The 20,296-nt window shown below is 41.6% G+C and overlaps 1 protein-coding gene across 1 annotated transcript in view; it reads left to right on the forward strand.

Moving 5' to 3' along the window:
* Nucleotides 1–3,075: 3,075 nt before the first annotated feature.
* The window catches only part of LOC141146135 (carbonic anhydrase 13-like), a 68,248-nt gene continuing 51,027 nt past the window's right edge, over nt 3,076–20,296 (forward strand). The window contains exon 1 of the mRNA XM_073632891.1: nt 3,076–3,198. The gene's annotated coding sequence lies outside the window, so the exon portion shown is untranslated. The remainder of the gene's footprint in view (nt 3,199–20,296) is intronic.

Here is a 20,296-nt window from a genome sequence, read left to right on the forward strand (position 1 = left end):
GTTTGACTGTTAATAGTCCTGACAGCCTTTACAACTCCACACGTCCTGGCAGTGTGAGCACATCATCCTGCGTGTCTTCTGTGTCCCACGGCGGCGGTTCTTCCCTGGTCTATAGTGCCTGGCTGCAGTGGCTCTGGTATAGCAGCTATGGAGGGAGCTGAGCTCTGGTCTTCTATCTCCACATATTTCTGGACTGCACTCTGATTTAAGAGACACACTTTTATCCACTTTTGTTTGTGAGTGCAACTTTTATCTTTTTTTGATCTCTACAATAAACTTGCATACTACACTATAGGGTTAGCTTGGTGCCCCTCTCTCTTTTCTGTTCACAGCTTTGTGGTTCCCAGCCTGACAGAGGAGGCAGCCTAGCTCAGCTTGTAGTCAGTTTATCACTAAGTAGAAGTTGCCCACAGCCTCCAGATTATTCCTTTTACAAGCTGTCATTTGTATAGCTATCAATTGTATTTTGTTTCTTTGTTTGTATTTGTTATGTATATATGAACAGACACTCTGTTTCCAGCGAGCTGCCACACAGCAACTCTCAGGAGCAGTTTTTATGCTCTGGCTATTTTATTTGGTTTCAATTTGTCTATGGTTTTTATTTTTATTTTCCCTGTGTGATGAGTGCCAGAAATACATTTATTTTTATTTTTAGTATCCTGTATACATAGCTTCATTAACAGATTATTTTTCAGTTTTCTGTGCTGAGATAGTATGGCAATTACTCTCTCATGAAACACTGTACTCAAATGATTTTTACATCTTTTTTTTATTTCTGAGACAGATTGAGGTTTTTTTTTGTGATATTTAACAATTGATTTGTTTGTTTTTGTTTTTACTATGTAAAAAAGACAAACATTAAAAAAATTAACTTCTTACTACATTTTGCATTTCTTTTAAAAGAGAAGTATGTTTTTTTTTTTTCCATATTCATACTTCCCAAGGTGGATGCAGCATCTGTCTCCGGCGCCTCTGCACTGAGAAACGAGCGATCAAACATCGCTGATGGCTCAGTTATCTCAGTTCCCCGAGCAGAGAGCTGCTGACTGTCAGTCACAGCTCTCCGCTGTGCCCCCCGCGCTCTCACTGGAGCGCTGAGCTGTGGAGGTGCAGGGAGCGACCGTCTCAGCGGCTCTCTGAGAAGCTGAGACGGGCATCAGTCCAGGCACCTGGCAGATCCAGACTTTATTGTCATGATGATGCGGTGCCTGGGCTGATTTCTGTGACGTCAGCAGAAAGCGGACTTCAGACCACTCTCTGCTGAAAACGGGTCACAGGAGTGCAGAATGGATTGCACTCCTGTGATCCATAGGAGAAGTCCAACCAAACGAGCTTAGGCTGGACTTCTCCTTTAAGCCTAAAAATTCAGTCAATGCAGTAAGGTAAAAAACCTGCATGTAGCTTACCCCCGCAGCCCCCATAAATACATATCTGAGCTGATATCGATACAGCGATGTACACGAGAGCTAAGGCACTTATTGGCTCAGATACAGCAGCTGAAGCCATTGGCTCTCACTGCTGCCAATCAGAGACAAAGACAAGGAGCCAAGGGTGGGGCTGAGCCCCGTTCTGTGTGTCTTATGAACACACAGAGAAGGGCTCTGGGGTGAGCATGCACGAGTGCCCCCAAAGCATGTTGCTTGCTATGGGGGCACCCAGTGGAGAAGTGAAGCCCAGAGCATCAGCAGGGAACCCCAGAAGAGCAGGATCCAGGCTGCTCTGTGCAAAACCACTGCACAGAGCAGGTAAGTATAACATGTTTGTTATTTTAATAAAAGAAAAAAAAAAGCCAAGCTTTACAATCACTTTAGTTTGATTTATAGTGGAATTCCAGTCAAATTCTAACTAAGGCTAAATCTACTCCCTTTTTCATTCTAAAACAAATTTATCTTCCTTGTAAAAGAAAAGATGTCAATACTTACCTAATCTGAAGCTGCTGCAGTCCTGTCACATAATCAGGTCCCAGCACTGAACTCAGTGCAGAGGAGAGGCAGTGACAATGGCTGCAAGGCCTGGGTGACGTCATAACCTATAGGCTTACTATGAGGCACCCATTATCGCTGCTCTCCCCTCTTCCCTGGGGAGATCACATGACCAGACTAGAACACCCTTAGATTAGGTAAGTACACACATCTTTCCTTTACAGAGTAGTTAGTATAGGGCTTACAATGGGGGTGGGATCAGGTTTAGGCTTAGTAAGGTTTTGCCCGGACTCCCACTTTAAACTGAAATGAACTAGTTATGTTTAGGGGTCGGGTCATATTAAAGAAAACCTGTACAGACAGAAATATGGAGACTGCCATTTCTGCTTTTTTGTTTTTAAATACTAGTTGTCAGGCTGTAAAGGACTGTACCAGTACTTACTGTCTTCACTGTGGAACAAGTATGCAGATATAGGCGTGTGCACAGGTCGTGCCGGGTTTGCCTGGGCTGCTTCTTGTCCCCCGCCTACAGTGCTGCCAGCTTCCCTCCTCTCCTCTCAGGAGCTAGGAAGGGGCTGGTAAATATTTAATTAACCGGCCCCTTCCTTTTTTGAATGAACACAGTGAGTGATCTGTACTTATTGCTCCTGTCTTCATTCTTAACTGAAGCATAGTAAACTGCAGAGAAAGGGACTGGGGAATCTCAATTTCTTCCTCTGTCTCAAAAAGTGACACATCAGGGGTCTGTTTAGACCCTTGATATTTCACCAAAGCCCCATAATGGGGCTCCTAAAAAAAATAAATAAAAAAAAAAAAAGTAATAAAAAACAATATTTAAAAAAAAAAGTAAAAAAAATTGTAAAAAAAGACTACAAAAATTATAAAAATAAAAAACTATTGGCACTGTCCACTGCCCTACTGACACTGATCTTTTCTCTACTGATACTCTCCACTGCTCTGCTGATATACACACATGTGTGTTTGTGCTATGGGATGCACACCCTAATGTAATAGGATGCGCCGACCAATGTATGCAGATCAGGGGTTCTGACCTTATTGGCTGAATGCTTGTTCAGGCTGTAAATCACAATGCACCTCTAACACCTGCCAAGTGAGGTTTTCCTTCTCCCTGCTAACATTTACTGTATGCTAAGCTTTCCACTGTTTCCTCATTCTTCCTTCACCATCTATTTTCCCTCTCTCGGCTGTTCCAGTCCATCACAGAGAAGCTGTAACCATACTACAATAAGCAATTCTAGGTTGCATGTTCTATAAGGTAAGCAAACCTTTGTTTTTGTTTCACAGCACATTACTGAAGCTTGCTGACATTTCCTTTTATATGTCTTTATGCTGTAGCTGTCAAAAACTGGGCTGTGTGCCACATGACTTTTAGAAACAAGGTGCTTGTTCTTTATCATTTATGCCAAGCTGGGCTGTGTGCCAGGGCACTGTTATTTGATAACTTATTTCACACTATTTTGTATTTATTAGCTCCATGTGTTCTAAGACAGTCTTTCAACCAGGGCTCCATGAAACCAGGGCTGGGAAAAGGTGGGGTGGGTTCTAGAAGGGGCATGTGCCCTGGTAACAGCAGCTGTATGGAGAGGAGGGTGTGCTGAGAGCTCCAACTGCTCTCTTCTCCCTGCCTCTCACTGACAGGACTGACTGCAGTGTCACTCCTGTCAGCGAGGCTTTTTTTTTTTTCATTCAGAGCATGGCAGCACTCAGTACTGCCACCTCTATCACTAGCCCTGTGCTCCCCAATGCCCTGTGTTGTAAACACAGAAGCTGGCCTCCTGTGCCACTGTTCTGTCAGGATAGCGAACCCGTCAGATTAGGTAAAGGAAGTGACGTTCCATCAACTGCGCATGTGTTCCACCGCTACCAGGTTCGCTAATCTGACAGAACACCGGCAGTCAGAAGGCGGCAGCGGACATCTTACAACATTCAGCTATGTTTTGAATTTCAGAATAATTTTAGCAATAAAGTGAGCGTATATAAATAATCATAGTATATTGACATCTGTGATGCTATTTGCATGTTACATTTTGAAAGAAGCTGGACGCCAGCAGTTGGAATTGGCAGAGGCCATGTTGGTACACTCTGCACTGCTCAGCGCTAAACCTGTAGGCTTTCAAAATTAAACATCCAAACAGTATCACAGATGTCAATATACTATATTTATTTATCCACTTCAGCCCCGGAAGGATTTACACCTTTCCTGACCAAACCCTTTTTAGCGATACAGTACTGCGTCGCTTTAACTGACAATTGCGCAGTCGTGCGACGTTGTACCCAAACAAAATTGAAGTCCTTTTTTTCCCCACAAAGAGCTTTCTTTTGGTGGTATTTGATCACCTCTGCATTTTTTATTTTTTGCGCTATAAACAAAAAAAGAGCAACAATTTTGAAAAAAAAGCTATATTTTTTACTTTTTGCTTTAATAAATGTCCCTCAAAAATATATATAAAAATGAATTTCTTCCACAGTTTAGGCCAATATGTATTCTTCTACATATTTTTGGTAAAAAAAAATCGCTATAAGCGTATATTGATTGGTTTGCAAAAAAGTTATCACGTCTACAAAATAGGGGATACATTTATGGCATTTTTATTCATAATTTTTTTTTATTAGCAATGGCGGCGATCTGTGATTTTTATCATGACTGCGACATTGCGGCGGACAGATCGGACACTTTTGACACTATTTTGGGACCATTGGCATTTATATATATATATATATATATATATATATATATATATATATAGCGATAAGTGCTATAAAAATGCACTGATTACTGTGCAAATGTCACTGGCAGGGAAGGGGTTACACGCTAGGGGGCGATCAAGGGGTTAACTGTGCTCCCTCAGCATGTTCTAACTGTAGGGGGGATATGCTCACTAGAACATGACAGAGATCACTGCTCCAGATCACTGGGAGCCTTAGATCCCTGTCATGTTGCCAGGCAGAACAGGGAAATGCCTTGCTTACATAGGCATCTCCCCATTCTACCTCTCCGTGCCACGATCACGGGCCACCGGCAGACATTGAGTCCGCGGGATCTGCGGGCATGCTCCGGCGGCCCGCGCACGCCGCCAGTGGCGTTCACGCCCGCCCGCTAGCAGCAGATGATGCAGCAACGTATGGGTATGTTGTTTTGCGCACCCGTGCCACTTTGCCGATGTATATTGGTGTGAGCCAGTCGGCAAGTGGTTAAACACGCTCACGTTATTGCTAAAATTACTTTGAAATTCAAGACGTAGCTGGGGGTAGTAAGGTGTCCACTGATGCTTTCTGACTGCAGTTGTTCTGTCAGATTAGCAAACATGGTAGTGGTGGAACGCATGCGCAGCTGATGGAACGTCATTTCCGTTACCTAATGGGTTCGCTTCTGTGTTTTAAAATGAGTGCACATTCTCAGTGCAGAAGGAGCAGCTGCCAGGAAGCTGGGCTGTCATGCTGCAGAGTAGGGAATGCTCACACATTGTGAATTACTCTTCAGTGATATCATTTTCATACCTGTGGGTCATTTGGGTCCCCTCAGAAGCTTGGCCTGAACATTCCCATTTAGCAACCTTCATATCCTGGCTTGTTGCTAGGATGTAAAAATAATTGGATGCTTACCCCAGCATTAAAGAATTGAAAGGCAATGTTTTTTGTTTCCTAGCAACAAGCCAGGGCATTGCTAACTGGGAGTCTTCAGGCTAGGACTTTTAAGGGGACCCAAATGGCCTACAGGTATGACAATAATATTATTGAACACTTTACAAAGCTGTACAGTTTTTTAATATCCACGGAGGCCCTTGACCTTATAGGCTATTTTCTGGAAAAGGTGAGCTTAGCCTGGAGTTTTCAGATCTTATTTGACTCAATTGAAAATAACTGTCAACGTTCTGAAATAAATATCCTTATCTTGGTATTATGTTATGTGAATTGATCCTATTATATTTTATTATTTGTCTTTAGCCCTGAGACAGGCAGTATTGTAAAACCCTCAAAACACATTGGAACTTTGTATAATTTTTTTAAAATTTTTATACCTGGTCTGAGCACAGCTAAGATAGGGAGGTTGACTGAGAGAGTTAGCATGGACTGGCTGTGTAGCTACTATATCAATCAGCAGATGGAATCTAGTAATGTCTATACCTCTCAGTCCTGTACAGAAATAAGGTAAAAATAAACACATTGGTGGAACCACAGGTAGCAAATCAGCTTTACTGATCTATGACAATACTCCCCCCCTTAAGGTCCCTCATTAAAGGAGGATTAAAAACACTCACAAAATGTAAATAGAAAGTATGCCCATCTGGTAAAAGGTATGTAGATGTTGGTTCCTCCTAAATCGGTCCTGCAGGACCGCTGGCATCGGTTTCCAACTGCTGGGGAGGGAGATGGCCAACTCGGGAGCCTGGAGGAACCCCTAGAGACCACGCTACCCAGCGTGAAACACGCGGCAGAAGTGACGTCACCCGAAGGATGGGAGAACCAGATGAAAGCAAGGCAAGGCTACGTGCTCGGAGCATCTAGCTCCTTCTTCAGGCCTAAGGAAGTTGACTGCAGTGACCAGCAGCTCCAGCATGTACATAAAAATGAAAATAAGATAAAACAATATATACGTATAACAAGGATAAATTGTAAGAGTATCCAAATACAAATATATACTAAATACACCAAATATACAGATTAAATATAATGCCAGTTGGGCGTCATATGGTAGCAGGTTTACAACATATAAACATATATAAACGTATATATATGCACATACACATGCTTATGTGGTGGCAATAGATGCTGTATTCAAAACCATTATAAAATCATTACATTAAATAAAAAAAATAGCAAAAAAAAATCAATTAAAATGAAATAAAAAAATAATAATAGAATCATAAAAAGTGAACAGAACAAATTAAATACCATATATAATGTTGATACATAATAGAGGGAACAACCCAAAACATTCACAACAGTGTATGAACGTCATTTTCCTCATTCAGCCCCCCGGGAGTAAGAGTATTAGGAAAGTAAATTCAGTATGTCTCTTGCTGGCATAGACGTTTGAAACATTCAGCCGCAGGGTTTGTTGCAGGGATGGCCTTGATGACTCACACTTGAGTCCTTTGGTAGATTTTTGGTGATGCTCCAGAAAATGTCTTGGGACACTGTGTTTATCATGTGTGCGTAGGGTCCTGATGGTTCTACCTACTTAAAACAACCCACATGGGCATGTCAAACAATATACAACATACTCAGTTTAGCAGTTGTAGAATTCTCTGATGGTGTGCATTTTCCTTTTCACTGTGAAAGTTTTCTGATCATATTAGACGAAATCACATGTAAGGCAAAGTTTTTTCTTAAACTGGAACATACCAATGAGGGGGATGAGAGTGATAGATCATTGAGTGTTATGATCCTGAGAATGTTTTAGTTTACTAGGGGCCAATTTACTTTAAATATTCCTGGCCCTACGATAGGGAACCTTTGGGTGTGTTGTGAGTGAAGGTGACAGAAAAGGATCCTCTAGTATTATGGACCAGTGCTTCCGTAGGATCCATTCGATTTTTTTGTATAGAGCATGAAATTGCGTGGGATTTGGATATGGATATGGCAGTGCTCCTGGAGTTACGAGTGGGATTATGAAGATAAGACTGAAAAGCTTCCCGAATAAGGGGAGCAAGATACCCCTTGTCCAGAAATTTTTTGGTGAGGAGATTACCTTGTGTAATGGAATCCTCATCGCGAGTGCAGTTGTTGCGGAGATGACAATACTGGCTCCTAGGGATATTGTGCAAAGGTATCTACTGTATGTACTGGTCCATTCCATATAATGACGATGTTGTCTATATAGCGACCATAAAATACTATGTGGGCTGCAAGAGGGTTATTATTGGTGATGTACAGGTGTTACCAATATCATACTATTCCAAATAATTATGTTTGAGGCAAAACTGAGTCACTGCAAGAACAAATTGGGCCTGCCTAGCATTTCTGAGGGGGTCTTCGGCTAAGTAATGTTCAACCGCCCGAAGGCCCACCTTATCTGGAGGATACATCAAGTGAAACCCACAAATAAGTGGGCTCCCAAGTGTATGGAGCAAGCATCTCTAGTAAATAGAGATAGTAGTGAATCCCGGATGTAAGAGTAGTTGCTGAGCGAGTGGCTGTAAGAACTGATCTGTATAGATGGAGAAGCCACTCGTTACACTATCCGTGGCTGCCACAATGGGACGGCCAGGTGGATTATTTAGGTCCTTGTGGACTTTGGGCAGGTGATCAAAGTAGGGGGTCTTGAAAAATTGCTTCTGGAAAAAAGATGCCTCAGCCTCGATAATGAGATAAATATAAATTATCCACCCTCTTGTGCCCCCAACCTCGGGGAACTCTAGCTCTGCCAGACTATTGCAAATACTTTTTGGCCACCCAATTAGTTACTACTGCCTGGTGGTTATGCCCAAATAGGACTAACCCCACCACCACATTGGAGGCTGCGGTGGTGCAATCCCTGGAGGCCCTTCAATCTCTTTTGTTTGGGAGTCCTCAGGATCCTTACCCTTTAACCCCCTTTATGCTCACTACCCTTCGGGCTTTGAGAGCAGGCTTGGCAGAAGAAAATTTCCCTAAGCTTGCGGGGTCGCCCAATGCTCCCTTTTGACCTAACCACTACTTGTCACATTTTTACATGATATCTGACCCAGGAGCTTGGGCCAAGTATAAGATTAAAATGATCTCTCAGATAGTGTCACATGGATCCCTAAAGCCCTTGGCCCAACTCTCCTCGTAATTTAAAGCGTTCCACCCGTTTTTTAGTTTATTAAAAGTCAACAGCTACAAAAAGCATAGCTGCTGACTTTTAATAAACCGACACTTACCTGTCCCACGGTCCAGCGATGTGGTCACTCGGAGCCTCGCTCCTCTCCTCGACGCCGTCATAGCAACTGTGGGCACCCGGCCATGACAGCTTATGGCTTCATGGCCAGGTGCGCACTGAGCATGCGCGAGTCACGCTGCGCTCTGCTATTGGCCAGCCAATCTTCTGGGACATGTGTTGTGTCCCAGAAGATCGCTGGCAGGGAGGGGCCACCTAGGGCGAGAGGAGGAGTCGCTTAGGCGGCCGAGAACAGGAAGGAGGAAGTGGGACAGGATGTCCCACTAAAAAGGGGGTACACACTCCCTCCCCCAAAAAAATGACATGCCAAATGTCGCATATCAGGGGGCGACGAGTGCTTAAAGCGGAAGTTCCACTTTTGGGTGGAACTCCTCTTTAACAGCCCTGACACCATTTTTTTTAGATACATGCAGCTCTCCTATGCTTTCCATAATCAATTTCCTTGGGCCTCACTTCAGTTGTCCTAGCCAGCTTTAGAGTAGGTGATGAGGGCGGACTGTGCTGAGAATCCAATCTCTTATTTATACGCCCAACTTCTTTATGTGTCCTTACCTGAACTTGATGACCTGCGGGGTCAGTGGTCGTGGGACATCCCAGATTTAGATAATGATGACAGGGGGGGATATTTGGGATCCTTCTTTCTGGGTTTTAATCTCCTTGCAGGACCGGCTTATTCAATTCAAAATTATACATAGGTCTTACTTCACCCCATATACATTGCATAAGATGGACTTCTCATCCACAAGAATGCTGGAGGTGTGGTCGTTCCCCAGGAGAGTTATCCCACATCACCTGGTCTTTTTCCACGATCACCGGGTTCTGGAAGGAGGTGTTGAAATTGATTAATGCACTGACATCCACTACCTTGAGACCCAGTATGATGATATGCCTGTTAGGTTTGGTTGAAAACTTATGGTAGCAGAAAAAAAACTGGTTAGCCTTCTGCTCTCCTACGCCAGGAAGGCCATTACCTTGTATTGGAAAAAACTGCTCCCCTGTCTATTTATTCTTGGAAACATCTAATAAATACTAATTTACCACTTTACAAGGACACTTATATAAACCGCCGTTGTCCTAAGAAATATGAGAGGGCGTGGTCCAAGTGGTTGGCAGAGCCCATGACAGCATTACTCCCCGCTTTCATGTGGGTGTTATGTGATACATGTTAGAGCCTCCCCACTTCCTTCTAATTAAAGTGTTACTAAACCCACAACAGTAAAATCTGTCTGTATATGCCGCATAGCATGCTTGTTATACTCACTGTGGAACTTAAGGGGTTAATCCTCCGGATTGTGTAAAAAGTTTTATCCTGTATGCACAGATCCTTCCCTCCTGCACTGTCTATCTGGGGAAGGCCAGCTAACACAGGCAGATTAGCCAACCTGCACATGCTCAGTTGTGTCTTTTATGCTGGAGAGAACAATTACTTGTTCTCAGAGATAGCTAGGTCACATGATATTGGCATCACACATGTGGGCATGTATTCAGGCTGAAGTGAAAATCTCCTCCCACCTGAACTCTCAGCCCTGGAGAAACTGTGCACTGACCGTGGTAGATCAGCCAAAAAAGTATATAGTGGCAATATTTTAATTTAAAAAGAAGATTTATAAGCTGTGGGGACTGGGGGGGGGGGGGGGGGGGCAGATGTATTATTTTCATATTACTGGGTTTAGTAACACTTTAAGGTTCACTACTATACTCCTGTTGTATGTGACAAGAGAGAGATGATGGTCCCTTTAAATGTTATGCTACTCAAGGAGGTACCATCCCTAGATAAATGCTACCGTACAGAGTAAATTAGATATGAGACTTTGTGTATTCGCTAAAAGTGATAATGCCTTGTTTAAAAAAATTCCATTTTTATTTGACATTTTAAAAGACATAAAAAGTTGATCATTCCATATATTATAAAAATACATTACAAATCGTGTGCATAGGATCAGCCAGTATAAACATCTCTAGGACATCCTATTAGAGATGTCAAAGATGTGTAGAAGCCATTTTTGGCCCGTTTTCATGGATGTGGCTGTGGCCGGAGGAAACGGGCTACATGTGGCGTGGCCCGCCACCATTTCCCTGGCCCCCTTTGTTTGGCTTATATGACAGGGAGTGGGGAGGAACCCGCCCACCCCTGGGGCTTGGTGAACACTGATTAGCAGGCTCCTCGCCCGGGATGCATGGGCAGTTTCTGGGTTGGGGTGAGCTTCCTCCATGACTGGTATATAAAAAGGGAGCTCAGGTATCGACACCCCAGGTTCCGCCATGAGATAGACACATGCCACACATGATCTTTTCTCTGTGCACAACTGGCCCAGGTTACCCATTTAATGAATTCCTTTTAGAGGCCCTATGTTTTTTCTTTTACTTTGCTTTTTTTCTACAAAATTGAACCATATGGTGAATGATATTTCACTCCTCTTTTACCCATAGAACTATAAATTTGTTTGGTGTGAGGAAACCATATCCCATTGAACCCATGTTTTTGACTATTAATGTATGAAATTATGTTTGTTTATGACATTAATGTGAATATTTTGTTTATTTGTAGTTTTTGTAGTTAGTTTTTACAAAATTACTACACTATGGAGAGTTCCTTTATCTTTTATGGTCCGCAATAAATGAAGAGGAGGAGGAGTAGTACAGTACAGTGGGAGAACTATTAATATTAACCATCTTAACACTGCCACACTCATCTTGTCCTTGGTCTGTGATATGAGGAGAGGAGACTAGATTGGGATCTGCCGTTGAGGATTTTACATATTGAAAGCGCTGTTAAACCCTTGTGGTCTTTAATTAAGGTGAGCTGCTAGAACACACTTCTGGTGGATTCTGGATGGTGGAAGCAAGTGTGACCACAATAATATAAGAGCTGAAGCCTATTTGCACTTGGATTTTTTTCACAGTCTTCTATCAATCATCTCACTATCTTTCTTGCACACACACTTTATTGATTGGAATTGATCTTTGGCTTGTTACTCTGCTAAATGAACTATGTTTTGTTTGATTATATTTATGGACACAGTTTTTTATTCTTTATTATGGTATTATTATGTTGTATATTCACTAAATTGCTGTGCGTTTCTCACTTATAGTAAGGCAAACCCTTATATATTCATTTATTTGCGTTATTATTAGAATATTCTTATCGATCTTTCACAGCACCGGAGATTCGGGATCACTGCCCAGTAGGGTTAGCATTTTTATTGTTATTTATGCTTTATCATATAGTTAACTGCTGTGTTCACTTATATTATATGTTTTAGCACTATTATTAAGCACTTAGGAGGTAGCGCCACCTCAATTTTTATTTATATCATTGTTATGTGGGGACTCATTTTAGTGATGGCTGCTGCCCCAGTTTTTTCACATTTTTTTACTTTTACTTTATTTTGTTAGTGTGTTGGTTTGCGCATTAGTTATTCTTTTTAATTAACGTCACATTGTGTTAAATGTGAATACAAGAAAGCCCAGTGAGGTCCTGAGGTATTTCCATGAAACGCATTGAGCCTACTTCTACAAATTTGTGACACCTCTAATAGGATGTTCTAGAGATATTTATACTGGCCGATCCAAGATTTGTAATGTATTTTATGATATAAGGAATGATATATGGAATGATCATGTTTTTATGTCTTTTTGTAGACAAATAAAAATGTAACTCTTTTAAACAAGGTATTATTACTTTTGGAGGTATACATAAAGTCCCATATCTAATTTACTCTGTCCTGTTGTATGTGAGATCCTTTGGGTATGGAGACATCCTTTTCCTTGGTTGTAACCCCAATTGTGATCTTATTACAGTATGTAATGTAGACGATTGTAAGCCGCTCCAGGTTGTTTCTAGTGGTCACCTCGCATACTACATATAGTTACATAGTTAGTCTGGTTGAAAAAAGACACATGTCCATCCAGTTCAACCAATAAAAGGGGAAAACTAGTGTGCTAGTTCTCTTGTTATGTATCATAACCTTACTACCCCTGCGTGGGTTTCCACTTGTGTGTTCTGTTTAGTTGTTTATTATTTTGTCAAAAAGCTTCAATAAACAGATTTAAAAAAAAAAAAAATGTAGTCTAAGAACATTCGACCAGAGAATTAAATAATTTAAGGAAGATTTCTGCTAAGTGTATGGATATTCCTGTGCTCAGCACTGACAGTGTAATAAACCAACTACTGCAGAGAGTGAACTGCAATACAGAACTGATACAATGTTGAAGAGACAGAACTATGTTGTTTAGCTTAGGTGAGCTTAAATGGTTTGTAAAGCAGAGAGAGAAAGGGGAGAAAAGCTGCTTCAGATGGGCACAGTGCTGGATCGTGATTGTGCTCAATCAAGTAAGTGTTGAAGGGGGGCTTGGCGGGGAGAAGCTAAATTGAATTTTTTTTACTTTAATGCAGAGAATGCAATAAGGTAAAAAAAACTTTTTTTCTTTTAACCACTTTAAGGGCTGGTTCACACCATGAATTGCACAGAAACACAACTAACTCCGCCCAACATGTTTCACGCTACCACACATCCTCAGGGACCCATGAGGACGTGTGGTGTCATTAAATGCATTGGACAGAGTTAGATGCGTGATGTCACGCCACCACATTGGTTTTCGAAGTGGCTGCGATTGATGTAAGTGTACAGCGGCTTGATGTTTTTTGTTGGGGTTTTACATGTCTGATGATGTTGGCTTTGAATGAAGGAACATTTTGAGGGGTCTGTACTTGTGAACATTTTTAACCACTTAAGGACCAGCCTCGTTTTGGATTTTAGGTGTTTACATGTTTAAAACTGTTTTTTTTGCTAGAAAATTACTTAGAACCCCCAAACATTATATATTTTTTTTTCTAACACCCTAGAGAATAAAATGGCGGTCATTGCAATACTTTTTTTTGCACCGTTTTTGTGCAGCTGTCTTTTAAGCGCACTTTTTTGGAAAAAATTCATTTTTTTTAATAAAAAAATAAGACAACAGTAAAGTTAGCCCAATTTTTTTTTATATTGTGAAATATAATGTTACGCCAAGTAAATTGATACCCAACATGTCACGCTTCAAAATTGCGTCCGCTCGTGGAATAGCGTCAAACTTTTACCCTTAAAAATCTCTATAGGCGACATTTAAAAAATTCTACAGGTTGCATGTTTTGCGTTACAGAGGAGGTCTAGGGCTAGAATTATTGCTCTCACTCTACCGGTCGCGGCGATACCTCACAGGTGTGGTTTGACCACCGTTTTCATATGCGGGCGGTACTCACGTATGCGTTCGCTTCTGCGCGTGAGCTCGACGAGACAGGGCGCTTTAAAAAATTTTTTTTTATTATTATTTATTTTACTTTATTTGATTTATTTTTTCACTGTTTAAAAAAAAAAAAAATTGGATCACTTTTATTCCTATTACAAGGAATGTAAACATCCCTTGTAATAGAAAAAAACATGACGGGTCCTCTTAAATATGAGATCTGGGGTCAAAAAGTCCTCAGATCTCATATTTACACTAAAATGCAAAAAAAAAAAAAAAAAAGTCGCTTAAAAAAAATGACACAAAAAAATTGTGCCTTTAAGAGAAGTGGGCGGAGCCGACGTAATAACGTCGCTCCGGCCGTCCTATGGTATAGAGACGGGTGGGCGCCATCTTGGCCTCACTCGTCTCTATACCCAGGCACAGGAAGGACCCGATCGCCTCCGATGACGTCCGTATGAAGAAACGCGTAAGGCGGGACTATCTTGGCACGTACAACGTCACTTCCGTGGATCGTGGTTCCGGATACCCGACCGGTGGAACGCAAGCAGCGTTTTATGTTAGCGCTGCGTCCCCGGACTGTGTGGAGAGTATACGAGCCTGTGAGCTCCCTCTCCTTTCTGGGAACACTATTTTTAAAGTGTTTTTTATCCGTCAGTGTGAAATCAGTCTTATATGACTGGACTGTTTAATATAAATAAATGAATCCATTTTAAACAGAGTCACGCTATGTGGAACCTTTTATTTTTCATTTTTTAACATCAAAGTGGATATCTAGTGGGGACCTGCATTACATCAAGGGACAGTGAGTCCCCATCTCCCTGTATGCAAGTAGCTGCTTTGGATTGGGACGCGTGGAAGGATACTGGCACCCATATAATCGGAGAGACCAACAGGATCAATATCATACGCTCATACCCCTGCAGGGGTGGAGCGCTCCGGTGAGTGTAACCACATTGGGGGGTGATTGCCAACAATTACAGCACGGCTCTTTACCACCAAAGAAGAACCTTCTGCATGATTTTTACAGGGATTTGGTGCATGGCACATTATATTACTGTTACGAACACTTTGCAATAAACAGTATATGGGATTTTTTTCGATACATAGTTGTGGATTTTACACATAATTAATGATCTATCATTTTTAAATGTTTTTTGCACATTATTGCACAATGGTTTGATAACCATAGTTTTTATACATAGCACCACCTGGCACTTGTCACTTTATATTTACTAATTAGTAGATTTATATATACCATTGTCAACACGTGTTATATAATGGTGATAACTTAAAGTTTGTGTTACTGTTTGCACACATAGTTGAAAATTCCCTCTACCACTAAATAAGGATTTTTCACTAATTACATATATGGATACATTGATTTTTGGGAGTTTCACATTATAATACATTTCTTCATTCCTAAGAAGCGTTTATATCACGTACCAGAGCACTTGTTAATTTTACAGTCACACCCTTTGTTCTAACACAGCGCCACTCCCTATATTTTGATTTTTAGTTTTTTTGGGGTATCACTGAGGTGTTCCCTACTTACATAGGGGGGCTGCAGGTGTAAAATAGTCTGAAGCGTGGATCTGTAGATATATTTATAACTATTTTGGATTGTCACATGTTTTATGGACTTCTCAGGAAGTAATATTGATGGTAATTTGTGATACATTTACCATGGTTTATGTTACAGTTTATCACTAAAATTATATTTGGGTTTGCCTTATAACATTTGTTTTTGCACCCATTCGCACAAAACAAATGTACAGGCAGTTTCACAGAACAAATAGCTCTGCCATTTTCTTTATAAATACATCCCTCTAGTTCACAGTGCAGATGTCACCCTTATAGCAGGGGTAGCCAAAATTTCTAAACAAAGGGCCAGTTTACTGTCCCTCAGACTTCAGGGGGTTGGACTAGGGCCAGTGGGAGTAAAAAATATACTGGCATCCAGTGGGGTAAACAATGCCCTATCTTTGGTGTCAGTAGATGACTAGTGCCCATCTTTGGTTTTAGTGGAAGGAATAGTGCCCCACTGTTGGTAAGAATGGAATGAATAGTGCCCCATCCTTGTTGTCAATGGGACGAATTGTGCCCCATTGTTGGTATCAGTGAGAGGAATTGTGCCCTTTTGATGGTGTTGTTCAGTCGTTTAGTCATGTCCAACTCTTTGTGACCTCATGGACCATAGCGCGACGATCTTTTCTGTCCTCCGCTGCCTCCCGGAGCTTGCTTTACTTTATATTCATTGTTTTGATGATGCTATCTATCCATCTTGTTTTCTTTTGTCCTCTTCTCCTTTTTCCTTCCATGTTTCCCAGCATCAGGGTCTTTTCCAATGAGTCCTCTCTTCGCTTTATGTGGCCAAACGAGTTTCAGCTTCAGGAAAGTAGCCTAACACTATAGAACAGCGGCCTCCAAACTGCGGCCTGGGAACCAGATGTGGCCTTTGCTTGCCTTTATCTGGCCCTTGGAGTACTATTCCATCCACTGACCCCAGGGTAAGGAAAAAACAGGGTGGGGGAGGTGCCGACCTAAGTGTAGTATTAAAATGATGACTTTAATAGGATAAGATTAAAAACACTTACAAGATGATAGAAGATGCTCCTCAAAGTAAAGTGCAGTCCTGGCATTCCACATGGCTCTGTAGGTCCCACCGCTGTTCTGGATAGCTGGAAAGGATTGAACAGCTGGCTGGAATGGATCACAGTGTTTCTCCAGGAGCAAAGGCACCAGGAAGCTCAACACTGACCAGCATGGACCGTGGAACAGGAAGTGATGTCACTGGCGTCTGATTGGACCAAGGCAGGGCTGGAATCTTGTCAATCAGGGCTGCGGTGGTGACAGGCCCTGAGTATACCCCTAAGGATTACTCCATCTGGAGCTCCAGATAAACACTGACTATACTGCTAACTGACCCCAGGGTGGATTTGATTTAAATCAAGTCGATTTAAATCACGATTTAAACCATGATTTAAATCACCAGTAAAAAGGCTTGATTTAAATAAACTTGATTTAAATCATAATTTTTAAAGAACAACTGTCATCTCTGTCCCACAGCGGCTCCTCCTCTGACCTGCTGTTGACTCACCGACAGGCCCATTCACTTTAATGGGACGTGGCAACAGCAAGTGATTGGATGTCCACTAACAGGCGCTGCCATGATGGATCTGAAACGACAGGTGTTCTTTAAATGTAAGAACTTATTCTTGCTGGTAGTTAGAATCTTTAATATTTGCAAACAAAATGAAGGTTTCCTATTTAGAATAATAAGCTGCCAGGTTAGTAAAACAGTGATATCAAAACTGATTTAATCATACAGTTTGTAGTGTACATAGATTTGCAAAACAATGGGATAAAGGAATATTCCTGTTTTAGCTGATGGTTACTCTAAAATTGTGTGAATGCATCAATGCAGTGCATGTTATCTCAGCTTGCAGGGCTTGGATTTATTGAAAAAACCCACTAGTGATTAAATACCACCAAAAGAAAGCTCTATTTGTGTGAAAAAAAGGACGCAAATTTCATATGGGTACAGTGTTACATGACTGAGTAATTGTCATTCAAAGTGTGAGAGCGCTGAAAGCTGAAAATTGGTCTGGGCAGGAAGGGGGGGTGTAAATGCCCTGTATTGAGATGGTCAAACACCACTAAATCCCATTTTCTCCTCTCCTTTAAAAATAATGCTACCAACAATAGTGTGTACTGTAAATTGCACCCAACATTGCTTCTGTTTCTTCTTGCTGGAGGCTGCCATTTTACTCAAGCCCAGAGCCCCTGAACAGCAGTAAATCATAAAGCGAAACTAAAATCGTCGATTTAACGGTTTCAAAAACCAGTTACATTCCTGGAATGCCGGGATTGCTAACTGTCACATTTGCTTGTGTGCTCAACCAAACTGTCAAACCACCAAAATGCTGATGACATAACTGATCACATGTGCAGCGTCATGGCAGTTGCACATCAAACCGAAGCAGCTGCTTTGGCTGTAAAGGATAATAGGGTGTGTTCGTCAGAACGAACCTTGTGCGTAGTGAGCATCTCTACTGCATCACCTACATCAGCACCACCTTCAATATTGATGGAGTGATGGCTATACGCCAAGCAGAGGAGCCCAGAAGCAAAAGCCAAAGGTTATGGAGTAAAGAGTGGCTTAAGAACCGTGATAACTTCTCTCGTATGAGATTGGCTCAAGAGCTCAAGGAAAACAATCCTGATGATTATCGGAACTATCTGAGGATGCCTGATGAGTCCTTTCAGCTGCTCCTAAATCCAGTGTTGCATTATCTGACCATGTGTTGAAACCATTTGCCCTTAAAAACCTTACACCTGATCAAAAAATCTTGAATTACAGGTTATCTTGTGCTAAACGAGTTGTAGAAAATGCATTTGGTGTTATGGCCAATCGCTTTAGTATCTTCCATACAGCAATAAATGTAGCCCCCAAAAATTGACACTATAGTTCATTGTTGCTGTGTGTTGCATAATTTCTTAAGGCGTACAACCTCCACCTACATGCCACAATCCAAGTTGGACCGGGAAGATACTCTGTCTGGGGATGTCATGCCTGGTGAGTGGCATAATGATGCTGAAGGGCTTTTAAACCTAGGCCGTGCCCCACCATGTCTCTCTAGTCAACTAGCCCGTCAGAATCGCCTGGATTATATGCAATATTTTCTGGGTCGTGGAGTAGATTGGCAAAACAACCTCTAAATGGTATATGTAAATTTGATTGTCTACATTTAGCGATTATTTCAGTACTAACCACAGGTGTCATGTTATTTTTGCCTTAAGAAATCAAATGTACAAAGGTACTGTTAACTTTTGGCTTTAAATTTTGATGTGTGGTATAATTTTGTATGTACTGTATTATCTTTAATCTAGATTTTCTTATCTGTACATATAAAAGTGTATAATAAAAATCTATGATTTGCCATTTCCTCTAATGCTCCATCTTCTTCATCTCCTGAAATATTTCGACTGATACAGTCTAAACTTGATACAGAGGGCCGTGCTTTCTCCTGGTCAGTCAGAAAACGGAGACTCTCAAAATACCACAGGCGTGGCACGTATACTTGATCTGCACCTGCACCAGATCTTTTGGAATCATTCATTTTATTCAATTATTTTTTGAATATAGTACGCAGATTTGTTATTTTTTTGGTCACATAGGATATATCTGCTTTAATATACACAAAAGTGCAAAGTTCTGCTAATTTAGTATACGCTTCATTATGCTTAAGGTGGTCTGAATAGTCTTTGGAGCGTACTTTCCATTGACATGGAAGGTCTCGGTACATTTCAATGAATTGGGGCAGGAAATGTGGTGAGGTAAATTTTTCCACCATTGCTCCTGAAATAAGAAAAAATGGGAGTTATTTACGAAAGGCAAATCCACTTTGCACTGAAAGTGCACTTGGAAGTGCAGTCACTCTAAATCTAATGCCGCGTACACACGAGCGGACTTCTCGCCCACCTGAACTCCGATGGACTTTTCGATGGAGTTCCAACGGAGTTGTGACGGAGTTCCAACGAAACGGACTTGCCTACACACGATCACACCAAAGTCCGATTGTTTCGAACGTGATGACGTACGACTGGACTAGAATAAGGAAGTTCATAGCTAGTAGCCAATAGCTGCCCTTGCGTCCTTTTTTGTCCGTCGGACTAGCATACAGACGAACGGATTTTTCAATTGAACTCGAGTCCGTCGGAAAGATTTGAAACATGTTCTATTTCTAGGTCCATCGGAATTTTAGACAGAAAAGGTCAGATGAAGGTCTGATGAATCCCACACATGATCGGAATGTCCGACGGATTTGTTCCGTCGGACCTTTTCCGCCAGACAGTCAGCTCCTGTGTGCGCGGCATCAGGGGTAGATCTGAAATGAGGGGAAGCTCTGCTGATTTTATCATCCAATCATGTGCAAGCTAAAATGCTGTTTTTAATTTTCCTTGCATGTCCCCCTCGTATCTACAGCGACTTTACTTCCAAGTGCACTTTCAGTGCACTTTCAAGTGCACTTGCAGTGCAAAGTGGATTTTCCTTTAGTAAATAACCCCCAATGCATCATTGTACAGTTGCCAAACTACACCAAACAATTAATACCCTAGAACTATTGCACTGGTCTGCTTACCTTCAGTTGTTACGAATCTTCTGTGGATTGGTCAGTGTAATTGTTCGTGACAACGTTCTGTATGCTGGGTCAGCGTGTATCGTGGTGCTCTATGGGAGTTTACAAGCTCCGCCCCTCAT

The sequence above is a fragment of the Aquarana catesbeiana genome, linkage group LG05, assembly GCF_042186555.1.
Source record: "Aquarana catesbeiana isolate 2022-GZ linkage group LG05, ASM4218655v1, whole genome shotgun sequence".
In the NCBI taxonomy this organism is placed as follows: Eukaryota; Metazoa; Chordata; class Amphibia; order Anura; family Ranidae; genus Aquarana; species Aquarana catesbeiana.